Below are 16,785 nucleotides of genomic sequence, written 5' to 3'. Positions count from 1 at the left end.
GGTTGGTTTGTTGTTTAACGCCGCACTCAGCAATATTCCAGCTATGTGGCGGTGGTATGTAAATAATCGAGTCTTGACCAGACAATCCAGTGATCAACATCATGAGCATTGATCAACGCATTTGGGATACAATGACATGTGTTAACCAAGTCACCGTGTCTGACCACCCGATCCTGTTAGTGACCCATATGACAAGCATGGGTTGCTGAAGACCAATTCTAACCCGAATCTTCACGGGTAGTGTTTCAGGGTAGCAATGTACACATGACAAGTACGCCATGCGATACTGACAACTGTGTTATATTTCATCAAGGTTGACACATAATGATCAGATATGAACATGAGCCATTGCTGCTATATACAACTGATCATTGGTTAAGTTGTGATGACACACACATAATATGTGTTTGTGAAACTAAACGGACAAACGCTTGATAAAAAACATAATAATTGCGACATCATGGCTACAGAGGTTCCGCCTGTGTGCATCAATGATTATGCAATAAACTAGGAACACTGCCTTCAGTGCAATTATTCCACAAGGTTTAATGTTCATTTGTTTATAGCCCATATCTTTTAACATCTGGAGTCGTAATGTACGACTAATTGGTGGAAATGTGTTACGCTGTGTCAGCAATAGACAAGAAATGTATGTTGGAGGAATATTTACTGATGATTGCTGAATACTGACATGTGCTGCTGGTGACGTTCTGGGTACAATATGTCTGATGCAGGAGGTGAGTGGATCTTGAGTTTTAGCGATGGCTGTTAAAACATATCTGCGTTTGAGAAACTTGTGAGTCTGAACGGTGAAATTCCCTGTTACAGCTAATATCTATCTGCATTTGTGAAACTTGTGAGTCTGAATGGTGAGTTTCCTGTTACAGTTAACACACTTCTACATTTGTGAAACTTGTGAGTCTGGTGAAATTCCCTGTTGGTGAATTGTCCTGTTGCAGTTAATGCATGTGTATTTGTGAAACTTGTGAATGTTATCTGTGAAATTCTGTTACAGTTGTGTATCTGCATTTGTGAAACTTGTGAGTGTGATCTGTGAAATTCCGTTACAGTTGTGTATCTGTATTTGTGAAACTTGTGAGTGTTATCTGTGAAATTCCGTTACAGTTGTGTATCTGTATTTGTGAAACTTGTGAGTGTTATCTGTGAAATTCCGTTACAGTTGTGTATCTGTATTTGTGAAACTTGTGAGTGTGATCTGTGAAATTCCCTGTGACAGTTGTGTATCTGTATTTGTGAAACTTGTGAGTGTGATCTGTGAAATTTTGTTACAGTTGTGTATCTGCATTTGTGAAACTTGTGAGTGTGATCTGTGAAATTCTGTTACAGTTGTGTATCTGTATTTGTGAAACTTGTGAGTGTGATCTGTGAAATTCTGTTACAGTTGTGTATCTGTATTTGTGAAACTTGTGAGTGTGATCTGTGAAATTCCGTTACAGTTGTGTATCTGTATTTGTGAAACTTGTGAGTGTGATCTGTGAAATTCCCTGTGACAGTTGTGTATCTGTATTTGTGAAACTTGTGAGTGTGATCTGTGAAATTTTGTTACAGTTGTGTATCTGTATTTGTGAAACTTGTGAGTGTGATCTGTGAAATTCCCTGTGACAGTTGTGTATCTGTATTTGTGAAACTTGTGAGTGTGATCTGTGAAATTCTGTTACAGTTGTGTATCTGCATTTGTGAAACTTGTGAGTGTGATCTGTGAAATTCCCTGTGACAGTTGTGTATCTGTATTTGTGAAACTTGTGAGTGTGATCTGTGAAATTCAGTTGTTACAGTTGTGTATCTGTGATTTGTGAAACTTGTGAGTGTGATCTGTGAAATTCTGTGATCTGTGAAATTCTGTTGTGTGTGTATCTGTATTTGTGAAACTCTGTAGTGTGATCTGTGAAACTTGTGACAGTTGTGTATCTGTTTGAAAACTTGTGTGTGATCTGTGAAATGTGTACAGTTGTGTATCTGTGTTTGTGAAACTTGTGAGTGTGATCTGTGAAATTCTGTTACAGTTGTGTATCTGTATTTGTGAAACTTGTGAGTGTGATCTGTGAAATTTTGTTACAGTTGTGTATCTGTATTTGTGAAACTTGTGAGTGTGATCTGTGAAATTCTGTTACAGTTGTGTATCTGTATTTGTGAAACTTGTGAGAGTGATCTTTGAAATTCTGTTACAGTTGTGTATCTGTATTTGTGAAACTTGTTAGTCTGGTTGGTGAGATTCCAAGTTACAGTTGTGTATCTGTATTTGGGAAAATCTTGAGTTTGGTTTGTGAGTTTCTTTGTAACAATTATTACAAGTCCTGATCATGAAAGTGGTGGATTGGGTTTTTAGTGGTTTCTGGAATAGTTAGTTGTTACATGTAACTGTGAAACCCCTGATGTGCATTGTGATCTTTTGGGTCTTGCGTCATTCGGGTGAGATTTTTACAGAATTATAATTCTTTTGAACATTAAAGCGAACAGACTAAAAAGTTAAAACATTTTTTTGTGTTCTCATCATAATTTCTGGTGAAATTCAAAGTGCACAGCAGTTTGAAGGAAATCATTTTAATGTCAATGACAGAACAGTCAAGCTTATTTATCCATTGGAACAGATTCCAGCAAGTGAGTGAGTGAGTGAGTGAGATAGGTTTTTCACCACTTTTAACAATATCACGGCATGGGACACCAGACATGGTCTTCACACATCTAGATTAAAAGATTATTAGAAGACTTAAGGAGTGCTTTTTATTCTCATGACCATTAAAACATCATGCACTACATTGTTATTTCCCATTTTATACATCACTGATAATATTTTTGGTTCGAAATTCCTCTTCCATTAGATATTTTCCATGTCCTTATAAGCTAGTCAATATTCAAATCATTTTTGTTTTGTTTAGGTAAACAAAGGAAATCAATTACGACATTATTTCAAACCATATCTGCATAAAACTATTATTGAGTAGTCTTTAACAACATAATGAAACAAAAACAAAAAAGAAATTTAAAAAATTATTTCAAAACTACATCTGAGCAGTCTTTGACAACACAAGAATTTTCTGCTACAGAAAAAGGCAGCATGTGTTATGAACAGATGGAGGTGTCTTTCACAGTGCAATTGACAACAGGCGTACAGTACGAATGCTATGTACTAGCGCGCTATTGACGACTGCTGGTATGATATGGATTAAACCTGTGGAGGAGGACAAATATCCTGTCTGTGGTATATAGACTATGGCAAGTCCTGATTGTGCACAGACGTAAGGGTTAAGGATTACTGCTACTTGGAAATACAGCCGTGCAAGTGAGTGTTGTTCTTGGTTAAATGAGACAGGACCTTTATATTGATTGTGTATGTAATTGATAACTGCCTACATCGTGGAAGTTGAGGTCAAGCTTTATCAATCAGATGATTATAGTTTTCTGTGTGTTCAGATAATGTACACGTACTGATGTATCATGACTGGTGCTAGTGGAGCCATCATTTGTTATGGGGTCATTTTGTGACTCTGGAAAAGTTTGCGCTGCCACTGTTTTGAGCCTAGCTATCATGTGGTTTTGTGCACTTCGTGCCTCTGGAAAAGTCTGTGCATCACCTAGTTTGTGACTTAATATCACAGGTTTTAGTTCAATTGTGACTCGGGAATAGTCTGTACATAAACTATTTTCTGTCAGCAAATCACATGTTTCAGTTCAATCAATAGTTTGTGCAGCACCTATTTTGTGTCTACCTATTCACATATTTCAGTTTGTGCCCCTTTTTAGTCTACCTATAATACAGTGGAAACCGCCTAAGTAAAGACCGCTTAACTAAACAGACCTAATAAGTAAACACTTTTCTTTGGTCCCGGCAAATTTCTTCATTAATTATCACTATTAGAGTCCGGTTAACTAAACTCGGATAAGTAAACAATACCGCTTAACTAAACGTCTTCACATGGTCCCTGGAAGTAAATTACTTAACAAAAGAGACTGGATAACTAAATTAACAATCACCACATAATCCGACATGAGGGGCAGTCGTGTCAGTCTCTAGTCAAACAAACATCCTACTTACAGCTCGCTGGCGTCAAGCAGTTGACAATACACTGACAACTGGAGGCCAGCCCTGATAAGTTGTTCATTGTTACATATGCATACTTATACATGCATATGGTTGTCATTTGCAGGTTTTTATAAGTTTGGATAAATAAAATACCTGATAAGTAAACAATTTTGGCGAGGCCCTTGAAATTTTACTTATCAGGTTTCCACTGTATTCTGCAGTTCATTGCAGTAGAGTTTGTACCCCCTTATAATTTTATGTCTACCTATAATGTTCTGCAGTTCACGTCATGAGTCGAGTATAGTTCGTGCCCTGTCGCCCAATTACATGCTTTCTTTACTTGGCTCTCTAAGTGCGTATTCCTTTTTGAAAACAAGGCCCTGCCTTGATATCCATCACTTATGTCATTTTAGGATTACAGTGATATGTTTTGACTATTTCCAAGACTGAAGTCCTCATCCAAGGACCTGAGATACCTATACTTGTTGTTAGTTTGGCACATAAATATATCATGGGGCACTCAGGCTTTTAGGATGCTAGTCTCAGGCTGGGTAATATGGGGCTTTTATCAAGCTGTTGCTCGCTCTGTAATGGAAAACAGACAGGTATTGTGTCATGAGGCTTATTTCATCTCCATCTTCTTCTATTTTACTGTGCTGTAGTGGTGCAGTTAACAGCTCAGGGGGTCTGATTCATTTATCAAAGGTCTGCGCATGGGCTATTTAGGGGTGGTATAATACCAGAACCATGGTTTTATGGATGAGCAACTATGGTATTTGATACATGTGAGACAGGCAAGGCAATTGGATAAATGGGTGATTGAATGAGTGAGTGAATGAGGGGACGAATGAGAGTGGATAACTCAGTGAGCAAGTGTGTGTTTGGATGAGTGAGTGTGGGAGTGTTTGGATGGATGCATGTTTTCATGAGTGAGTGAGTGAGTGAGTGGATAAATGAATGAATGAGTGAGTGAGTGGATGAGTGAGCATATGTTGTTTAGCACTACACTCAACAATATTTAAGCTCTATGATGGTAGTCTACACAATTGGGATACAATGACGTGTCAACCAAGTCAGACTCTCCTCTGTGAATGAGTGAGTGAGTGAGTGAGTAAGTGGCTAACTGCGTAAGTTAGTGAGTGTTTGGATGAGTGAGTGAGTGAGTGGATGACAAAGTGAATGTGTGAGTGAATGTTTGAATGGGTTGTGAGTGAATGAGTGTTGGAATGAATAAGTGAGTGAATAAATAAGCATGTGAATGAGTGAATAAGTGTTTGGAAGATTTAGTAAGTTGGGATTAAGTTGCTTTTAGAGTTACTTACATATTTTGCAGTGACCTGTCTCTGAAAGAGGTAGACTTTGCTCACTCACACATGCCACTGTATCCCAATTGTGCAGATTGATGCTCATGATGTTGATCACTGGATAGTCAGTCTGGTTGGACTCAATTATTTACAGACTGCCGCCATATAGCAGGAACATTGCTGAGTGCAGCGTTAATCAACAAACCAAACAACTTCTGTAAATACTGTTGAGATAATTTTTAACTTCATACCCACACCACATATTTTGTGTATGTTCAATCAAATCGTCATCTTGTGTTTCCAAATCAAACAGGTAAGATGAAACATGTCTGGTCGGTTGTTATGCTTCCATGAAGTTGGCTTTGTGTCAAACATTGACTCTTTCACTGCTAAATTTGAAGAGTGTGACAAAGTGAAGCACAACCTTTCATTAAAATGAAGTTCTCTCCTCACCAGTTGAATTCTTAAATTATTTTTGTTATCCTTAAAACCTGAAAAGCTTGGATATACATCTGTAGTTACATAATAAACAGTTTGGTGGTAGAGGGAATTTACACCAGAAAGACTGCTTTCTGTACAACTACTAATATCCCAATTGAATTAATCTTCAAATCCACTTTTTTACACAATTTTATGCAGTTTATGCAATATGTCTTAAAATTTATACAACTATTAATAACATTCATTCCTCTTAAAAGTTTACAGTCAAAAAAAATACTTTCACAGATTGCTTACTCAAAACAAAATTATATTCAAAACCACAAAAATCCATCCATAAATATCAGTAATTCATACTCTTCAATATCTTCATATTAGTACTGGTTCCTAACATTGCATGATGTAACTCAGAATATGTTATTCGTTCAGACTTCACATCCAGCAAAGGCGGTGGGGTAGCCTAATGGTTAAAGCGTTGGCTCGTCACGCCGAAGACCTGGGTTCGAATCTCCACATGGGCACAATGTGTGAAGCCCATTTCTGGTGTCCCCCGCCGTGATGTTGCTGGAATATTGCTAAAAGCGGCGTAAAACCAAACTCAGTCAGTCAGTCACTTCCAGCAGTTTGTTTTATTTGTTTGTTGTTTGAACACCGCTCTCAGCAATATTCCAGCTATATGGCACCAGTCTGTAAATAATCGAGTCTGGACCAGACAATCCACATTAAAGAGCACAATCGTCAATCTACCCAATTGGGTATACGATGACATGTCAACCAAGTCAGCGAGTCTGACCACCCGATCCCGTAAGTCACCTCTTACGACAGGCAGGGATTGCTGAAGACCAATTCTAACCCGGATCTTCATGGGTGCATTTGACACTCCCGTGATGAAGAAGGGAATTAAAATACTGTAAAATACATGTATCCTCTTCTCGGGTTACAACATGCCGATAAAGGGTTAACTTATGTTTCTACCTGCCAAATACATTATGCTTGATTAATCACACTGTATATTATGTGCTGAATCTTTTCCTAGTTATATCCTGTTACCAGCTCTCATAATCGAACGCAACCAATCTTGTTACACTTGTTTGCATCAACAATATTTTTCACAAGGTTGGTTTTGTCTGTGTCATTAAATTTACATTTCATAAGCACAACAAGCTCGTTCCAAGTCATGATTGAATTGATCTTAAAGAATCCAGGAAATCTGTGTTCCTAACATACTAATAATCCTTTAAATATGCAAAATTTGCAAATGGATTTTGTTTAATCTCAGGTGTAGGATATTACGGCTAAACTATCCACGTTATGTCACACTTAGGAAATGAGTATTGTTACACACATACTAATTCACATTATCTTAATCTCCTTACCTTGAACTATTATTACACAGGGTTCAGGGGAGAAGAGGAACTCGTTCCCATAATCTTCACAATTTGAATTCTGAAATTCATTGGTTACTTTAAGCCTAATGGTTTTGATTGTTTGGAGACATTCCTCAGCAACATTGCTGATGTGGCATTATGCAATATCTACTCACTCACTCAGCAACACAATACCACGGTAGGTCCTAGTCCCAGGGGCGGTGGAGTAGCCTAGCGGTTACAGCATCAACTGGTCACGCTGGGGACCCAGGTTTGAATTCACACGAGGGTACAATATGTTAAGCCCATGCGACATCAGAGGCCCAGATATAAGCTGCGTATCCGGGTAAAATACGCATAAAAAATTTCCAATTACTCATTGAAAAATAATTGTTGCGTACCAATTACGCATTTAAAATGTTAGATACGCAAAAGGTTTAAAACAAATGCGTACGGAATATATTTATAAAAATCGTTTGCTTTATGAAAAAGACATCGATTGCTATCAAGTTGTAAAGTTAGTATAGGACAAGTGTTGTACTGTCAGTATAGTATAAGTGATTTTTTGTGTGAAATCATTTCCATTATATTTAAGTTGGATTTGACATACCTCATAGTAAACTTACTCAATGACATAATACTTAGGTGAGTAAAATGACTGAAATACGCAAATATTTGAAAGCAGTCAAGGTAACCCACTCAACCCACTCAACATTCATAATACCCACTCCAAAAAAATACAGTGGGTACAGTACCCACATGAGCTAAATCTTATCTGGAGCTCTGTGACATTGCTGGAATATTGCTAAAAGCGGCATAAAACCATACTCAGTCAGTCTTAGTCCCAAATTATTGATGATGTCATAAGATCATCCACTGTTTATAATGCAATGGTAAATGTTTGTGACAATGTCTATTTCACAAAGGTCTACAATGCGTTGTCTTGTATTGATTTGTCAACACAGTTATTATTCATCAGCTAGGGCAACAAGGACTAAGGTATTCTAAGGAATAACAAACTGGCATCCCAGAATTTAACTGGTCATCTGTTGGGGGTGACAGTTTGGACACTTAAAATTAATCTTTCAGTACAGATAATCCAATATTACCAGTAATTCTTTGTTGTTATTGTTTTTGGTTCTTATCAAGACCATATAGCTGGAATACTGCTAAGTGCGACGTAAAACTATACTTTTATGAAGAAGTTCACTTTTACATCTTTTTGATGATGATGATGATGATAATGATGATGATGATGATGATGATGGTGATGATGATGATGATGTGGTGATGATGATGGCGACGATTCTAAATGATGATATGAGATAAGTTATATGATGATGATGGTGAGTGTGATGATGATGATTGTGAGTGTGATGATGATGATGATGATGATGATGATGATGATGATGATGATGCTGATGCTGATGATGATGATGATGGTGGTGATGATGATGATGATGATGGTGGTGGTGATGATGATGGTGAGTGTGATGATGACAATGTGGTGATGATAATGAGTATTGATTAAGATCATCAAGACAAACAATGTGGGGATGATAATGTTGACAAAGATGATGATCATGATGATGACGATGCTAATAACAGTGTTGATAAAGATGATGTGATGATCATGACGACAAACAATGTGGTGATGATAATATTGACAATGCTGATGATAATCACGATGATGATGATATTAGCATCAGCTACAACTAATCAAGACGTAAACAATCATCTCACTTGACACGACAAACATGCCTTGCATCAGTGAATATGCTCTACGAGTTGTATACAATATTTATTGTTTCTTATCTTTCCCTGCAGACCTGGGAATCATTTACATGACTCATTAACAAGCCAAAACAAGAACATTTATTTCACAAATAAGAGTGATAAGCTGGAAGAAAATGGCGATGATACAAAATTAACTTGTTGATACTTGTTGAGTTACGAGCTGTTTCAGTTGAAACTGTTTACAATATGTTTTTCTACCAATTCGTTAAAAATGCCTAGAAGAGGTTCTTTTAGTGATGTTTATTCAGGAAGAATAAACATGCAGTCAAAAAGCTCCTTGGCAACAAGTGAAATGTTTTTGATATGTGTTTTTTCATAATTAGGATGTCAGTGAGCGATGATAATATTGATAGGCGGCAAATGGCAAAATGCATTCAAACATTTATGGAAACGCCAATTAGTATTAAAGAACTTATGCATTAGATTGGTAGTTTCTCTCATCAGAAGAAACTTTTGCTTGTCATGTTTGCAAATCTACACATGTAAGAAATATATCAGAGTATGTTTTTGAACTGAGCTAAAATAAGACAAGATACAGTTAGAGGGCTAAAAGCAGATGTGCTACAGTCAGAGAGCTAAAAGCAGATGAGCAACAGAGCTAAAAGCAGTCATGATACAGTTAGAGAGCTAAAAGCAGATGTGCTACAGTCAGAGAGCTAAAAAGCAGATGAGCTACAGAGCTAAAAGCAGTCATGATACAGTTAGAGAGCTAAAAGCAGATGTGCTACAGTCAGAGAGCTCAGAGAGAGCTAAAAGTTAGAGAGCGCAGATGACACAGTCAGGGCTAAAAGCAGACGCGGATGACACAGTCAGGGCTAAAAGCAGGCATGAAAGTCAGGGCTAAAAGCAGACGTGACATAGAGAGTTTAAAGCAGACGTGATACATACAGATCTGAAAGCAGATATGATCCTGTTAGATCTTGAAAACAACATTCTTCATTAAATTTCCTCTGCATGGAACGCACAAAAACATGTTGCTATTCAGATGAGTAAATAAACATTTTGGTGAGTGCTGATTGGTTTATCACTGGAGAGTCATCAGTACACACGGAGTACGTGCTTCAGTTTATGTCAGTTGTGAGACACTGGGTGAGGTGAGGTGAAATTGGGTTTTACGTCCTCCTTGACACTGGGTGAGGTGAGGTGAAATTGGGTTTTACGTCCTCCTTGACACTGTGTGAAATATACAGCAGCTCACAGTATATCAACAGTGAACAGAATCCAACACGATATCCGACTCCAGGGAAATTAAGAACACCATATTTTTTCACATTACCAGAATCTAAACTGACTGGGTATTCATTTTGCAATGGCGCAGGGATTTACTTCTACTCACGAACATGGAGGTCCCAGAGACCCCTAATTATTGGTTTTAAGGGTTCTTGCACTTGCAGGCCTTACGAGGGTCTTGTGAAGTAACAGTGTAGAGAACTGTACGTTTTGATAATTTCTTTAGAGCCTGGAATGAATCATTAATCATGTGGACTGATGGATGAAATGATGCACGTAAATGATCTGAAAGAAGCATCCAAACACAGTATGAAAGATACGACTTTGTAGTCATGGATAACAACTTCTTGTGTACCGTATACCGGGAAATTTTCGAGGTATCTAATTTTCGAGGTTTTCGAGGTTAGAAACGCAACCTCGAAAATATTATATCCACGAATTTTTCCAAACTTCGTACCTTTGGGCTAGATTTCCTATCGATAAGCATTTCAACTGCTGGCAAACAATGACTTCCTGATATGCGCATTAACTCTGTAATGCCTGTCAACAACCACGCTATTAGACTCATTTTGTCTCGTCAAAATGTAACGACATGGACTGAAACAAACTTTTATTCGTGCGATGGCATGTTTGAGTCAAGCTACTTGTATAAACTATCGTAAACAAAAGAGTTCAACTTCTCAGCTTTCTAACAACAACATAGTTGCAGCAGAGACCCATCATACATGCTTATAATTAGTTGTTGAGAAAACAATATCGTCTGAGAAAAAATGGCGTCATGTTTGAACTCTGCTGACAGAGTGTTTCGTGGGCCATTTATCATAACAAAGGATCAAATGTTTGTTTTCATTACAATTATTGCTGTCATGGACTGGTATACCGGTTGTTATAACAGTCAGACAGCAGTTATCACTGGCTACTGGGAGTTTTGCCGATAGCTCAGTGAGTATTGGTCCGTTAAGTGATGTTTCTGGCCACTTTCTTCTAACCTCGAAATTAACATTGTCTAAAATATTTACATATTTTAGGTCCCCAAACCTCGAAATTTAAATCACCTCGAAAGCTCTGGGGGTCTCAAACCTCGAAATTTTAATACCTTGAAAATTTCCCGGTATACGGTATTGCATAGAGTGACAATGTGGTATAGATTCTTCACAAGTATCATGCCAAAAGTGACCATTGTCCCTGGCATGGTGATCTTCCTTCAGTTGCTGGCAGTCCTTACACTGTAGTGTTATAAAGATGAAATACATTCAGGTGTTCATGCTAGTCTTAAACCTATAGGTGTGATATTCTAGCTGCTTTACTGTTGTCTCTCAAGTTTTATATTCTCGCTATGCATGTTTTAGTGAGTGAGTATGGTTTTACACTCACTCACTCACTCACACAAACTATTCAAACTGGCATTAAAACCAACCCAGCTTATTCTCCTCAGTATATTGATCACAAAAACACTCAAAGCAGGTAGAGAATTTCCTCTTTCTTTAATGTCAACTAACACTGAGAACTATTAACAAAAATAATTGCTATTAGAGAACAACCCACTAATCTCTGTGCTACCAGTAATTCAACTACACATGTTGTGGAAATATACATCTTTACGCCATGAATATAACTGAGTACTTTGTAAAAAACAACTAGACACTTGTGAAAAAAACACAAAAAACCCACATCATTTAAAGAGAAACCACATATAAAATTATGGCTGTTTGGAAGTTTGTCAACAGAATTCAGTTTTGAAGGAATGTGCCATTTTAATTGATCATTACTGTTTATTACCATTGACATTAGTAGTGGTACGGAAAGCAGTCTTTCATGTGTAATACCATCTGCCACAAAACTGTATATTAATGTACATGTCATGAGAAGATGAAAGGGTATGCACTTGAAAGGGAAATGCATGTATTTTACAGGTTTGAGATGTGGTTTTCAATTAATTTCTTTCAAATTACAAAATTTTGGATTCTGGTGTCAAATCAGTACAACTAAGGTGTATATTTTCTAAGTGTTTAAATGTTAGGTTTCAGGGTCCAGGGTCGATTCCCGACATGGGTACAATGTCTGAAGCGTATTTCTGGTGTTCCCTGCCATGATATTGCTGGAATATTGCTAAAACTGGCATAAAACCCAACTCACTCACTCACTCACTACACTACTACAATTATAACTCCTATACTTTAACATCGACTTACTACAATTGCAAAACTTCATGAAACAGAGCCAACAAGATTTTTCTACTAAGAGGCGACAAACGGGATCATGACTTGGTTGACTCATTGTATCCGAGTTACGTTAATCGATGGTCATGATGTTGATCACTGGATTGTACTCTTGACCTTGTGTCAAAATCAGATGTGTAATCAGATGTATATGTTCTTGCCTGTTTTCCAAAGTCCCATCCACTCATCGGACATGAGCAACAGTGAGTGAGTTTGGTTTTATGCTGCTTTCAGCAACATTCTAACAATTTAATATAGGGAGACTTGACATGTTGTATATATATATATATATAGGGATATGAACAAGGATCCTTGGTGATGAGCGAATACTTTCACCATTAGGCTTTTCTACTCCTCTTAAAACGATTCTTTATAATATGTACATTGAAAATATATTGACAACTGTAGATAATTACTTTATATTGTTTGAAAACAAAGCCATAGGGATAGGATTAATGTAATACAGCATTTTAACCACTAAGCTATCCCACTCCTCTTAAGGGTATTCTTTGGAATTTGTACAATGGAAATATATTTACAACTGTAGACAATTACTTTATATTGTCTTTTAAATAAAATCAACGCCATAAGAATAATGTTATACAGCACTTTTACCAATAGGTTATTCAACTCCTCTTAATAATAAATTCTTTAAAATATGTACATTGGAAATAATTTTACAGCTGTAGAAGATTTCTCCCATTTTCAAAAATAGTGAAAATAGAGCCCAAGTAATCCTGTTATACAGCACTTTAACCACTAGGCTATTCCACTCCTTGAGAAAAAAGATTCTGAAAAATGTACACTGGAAATAAATTCACAGTTGTAACCAATTTCTTTGGTTTAAAAAAATTGCAAACAAAGCCCAAGGAATCATGTCAAGAGCACTTTGACCACTAGGCTATGCCCCTCATCTTAAAAACATTCTTAAAAATGTACATTGGAAATAAATTTGAAGCTGAAGAAAATTTCTTTTATTTAAAAAAAATGAAAACAAAGCCCAAGGAATCATGTTAACAGCACTTTAACAGCACTCCCTTTGGCATGGTCGGAAATGGCGTACCCACCAAGCACATATTCTGAAGAAGTCATTTCTATGCTGATCAGCTGACTGACCTCTCTCAGAGAACAGCCATCCATTTCTCTCTCTGCCTTTGATCTTTACAGCTATTGCTGATCAGTAAGATGACATATGAAGAATGGATAACAAGTACATTTCCAGATATATCTGCAATCTGTGTCATCTGTACGAAACTGACAAGCTCATGAGGAAATATTATCTAAATCTGGTCATACTGGAATTCCGTAGTGTTTTGAGAATTCATTTCCTGTCTTGGGTATGTTTAAATTATATTAATATTATATATATTATTTTTATAAATTACCAGATATGTCTTCAGTTTGTGTCATATGTACAACACTGACATGCTCATCGGGAAATATTAACTAAAGTCGGTCACACAGGGTTCCAGTCTTTTTGTGTATTCATTCCCAGTTTTTGGTCTTTTTGACATCATTTGAGAAAGGTGATGTTTTTGATGACCAGTTCCCATAAACAGAGCAGGCATGGGTGGCCCAGAGGTCAAGGGTGCATCAATTTGCATCCAATGTGTATGCCAGAAATCTGGGGTTCAAATCCAGGTTCGACTGGATTTTGGTTTTACCTGTGCTTGAGATTTCACTAAAGCGGTGGTCACATCTTCCGGACATGTAAGTAGTTGACCGTAGTGGGGGATGATCTTCGTAGACCGTAGTAGACCCGTATTTGACATTGGTTAAACGTAGTTAAGTGTAGTTATGACTTTAGCAAACCCATGGTTAGACCGGACAATTTTCAACATGTTCAAAATATCTCTACGGTAAGCTTGAATGCCAAGACCCTACTGGTACAGTAGTTTGAACATGGTTGATCATAGTTCTCCCCTAGTATACCGTAATTGACCTTACTGCGCCGTTGTATTGACCGTAGTACACCATGATAACATGGCACTACGATCAAACTACAGTTTACTACGTTAATCACTAAAGTCCAGGGCCTAGATTTTCGAAGCTCTCTTAGCGCTAAGATAGTCATAAGTTAATGTTAATGTATGGAACTTACGACTATCTTAGCGCTAAGAGAGCTTCGAAAATCTGGGCCCAGTAGGACAACATTCATGATCGTAAGATGTGACCGCGCCTTAAAGTTGAGTAAGTAATGCTTCCTTTCGCAATATTCCATCAATATCAAGGTGGGTACATCAGAAAATGTTTGACATATTGTACCCATGTGGGGAATCAAACCCAGGGCATGACAAGTCAACACTTTAACCAGTGTACTACCCTCTCCATCTCTTCATCAGTTGTAAACATCTGGGAACTGCATCAGTTTGAGCCAAGCTTCCATATTAAGCTGATGCACTGGGATATAACTGGAATAGTGTTCAGAGAGGATTTATATCCATCTAACTCACAACCTCATAAAACAGGACTATGTCAATGGATTAAGTGGTCATTTAATGAAGTTTAGTTTGAAATATATTCAGTAACATTAAATAATAATGAAATAGTACAGTATGGATCCATATTCATTTATTCATTCAGTCTTTTAGAAATGACCTCTTTAAGATGGGTGGGTGGTGAGTTGTTTTTTACACCACTTTTAGCAATTAATATTCCAGTAATATCACAGCAAAAATGGGCTCCAGACTTTGTACCCATGTGGGGAATTGAACGTGTGAATGCTTTAACCACTAGGCTACCCCCACTGCCCCTTCTCTAAGGTGAAAAAGTAAAGTTTAAAACATGCAGCAGAAATTGATTTCTTCCACTGTAATCATAAAAAATTGCCAATTATTTAACATTACATTCAAATGTCATTTTCCTCCTATTGTATTGAAAGTAATATTGCGAAACAGTGAACGCATTGGCAGATCAAACTCAGCAATATTCAAGTACATTCTGCTAAAATATGAAACTTCAGTCAAGTGATATGGGGTTCGAATAATTTATTAAAAATCTGATTTTCAAAATTAATATTTTTCACAGTGTTAATCCATGTATGAAATGCTTTTGGAATAACACTCAGAATTAAGTGAAGATGGTAAAAAAGATCTGTCCTGCTTGACATTTGTCGATCAATACATAACAGCCAGCAGCATGGCTGCATCCTTGCAAGGTTCGCTGAACACAATGTTGTTGTTTTAACCATTTCGGTGTAACAGAGAACAATTTGCATATCTGTTCTCTCAATAACGACAGTATGGAAATTTGAAATCATGAGAATTTAAATACATTGGTTTGAAAATCACTGGATTGTCTGGTACAGATTCGATTTGTTTACACACATCGTACAGCTGTAATACTGCTAAAACAAACATATGCTCATGATATAGCCACAATTGTACAATCAACTTTTTATGAACGTGGAAAGGGTTTTGTAGCTTTTATTTGCTGATGTCATATCATGGTTAAACAACCTATAATAATGAGGCCTTTTACAATGCCAGGATTTCAAAAATCTCTGGCTCTGTTAATGTAAATTCATTGAAAATATTTCTTTAGTTTCTTTTCGTGAAAAGCCAGCACAATTCATCACTAAAATGAGAAATTGAAGCATAATGATAATCCAAATATATATTTCTGTCAGAAAAAATGACACTGTCAAGTTTTCAAATGATGTTTTCATAAATTTGAAGTGCATTAATGGGTTGGTCAATTAATACAGGTAAAAGGGGTGGGGTAGGGGAAAAATGTTACTTATTAAGTAAACAAAATATCAATATAAACACATTTTCTTTAAGATATGAAAACATGTTTAAACAGCTTATCATAATTGCCCATTACAATGTTAGGATATCAAAATTTAGGGTTCTGTAAATGTAAATTCATAACCAATATTTTTTAGATTATTTTAAATATAAAATATTTATATATATGGTCCTGAGACCATACCCACTGAAAACCCCCAATCCCAGGCCCTACCACACTATAAAAAAATTCCAGACAGTTACTGAGTATAGCATACATACTTAAACAGTCTGATTGAACCTTACAAGGTTAAACTGCACTAGAACAGGTAGGGTAACAAGTAACAGCCCTGTCTTAAACCATCATCTCCCTGTCATATTTGAAGCGGACAAACTTGACGTTTTGTTTCCTTTTTTCATTCTTAAGTAAACTTTCTTCAAAACCATGGCATGATTGTGCAGATCACTCATGTTAAAGAGGCTATTTTCCAACAGACAAACTGGCATTGATAAAGAGCTGTGAGCATTTCTTTCAGAATTTGGTTGTAATCCCTCTTCTATTCAGAAGTCCCGTCAGGGTTGGAAATAGATTTCTTACAAATAAAAATCATTTAGTAAATGGAAAAAGATGGGTAAGATGAGGTTGCCATCTTTGATTGT

At 36.8% G+C, this 16,785-nt stretch overlaps 2 protein-coding genes across 2 annotated transcripts in view; one reads left to right on the top strand and one right to left on the bottom strand.

Annotated features, from left to right (window-relative positions):
- Positions 1-16,785, bottom strand: part of LOC124290776 (protein MTO1 homolog, mitochondrial-like) — a 173,037-nt gene that overhangs the window by 90,423 nt on the left and 65,829 nt on the right. The window lies entirely within an intron of this gene.
- The window catches only part of LOC124290777 (histamine H2 receptor-like), an 87,027-nt gene that overhangs the window by 65,754 nt on the left and 4,488 nt on the right, over positions 1-16,785 (top strand). The gene's annotated exons all lie outside the window — the stretch shown is intronic.

The sequence above is a fragment of the Haliotis rubra genome, unplaced genomic scaffold, assembly GCF_003918875.1.
Source record: "Haliotis rubra isolate DU_JTF1 unplaced genomic scaffold, ASM391887v1 Scf474, whole genome shotgun sequence".
Taxonomy (NCBI): Eukaryota; Metazoa; Mollusca; class Gastropoda; order Lepetellida; family Haliotidae; genus Haliotis; species Haliotis rubra.
This window is presented reverse-complemented; position numbering and strand designations above follow the sequence as displayed.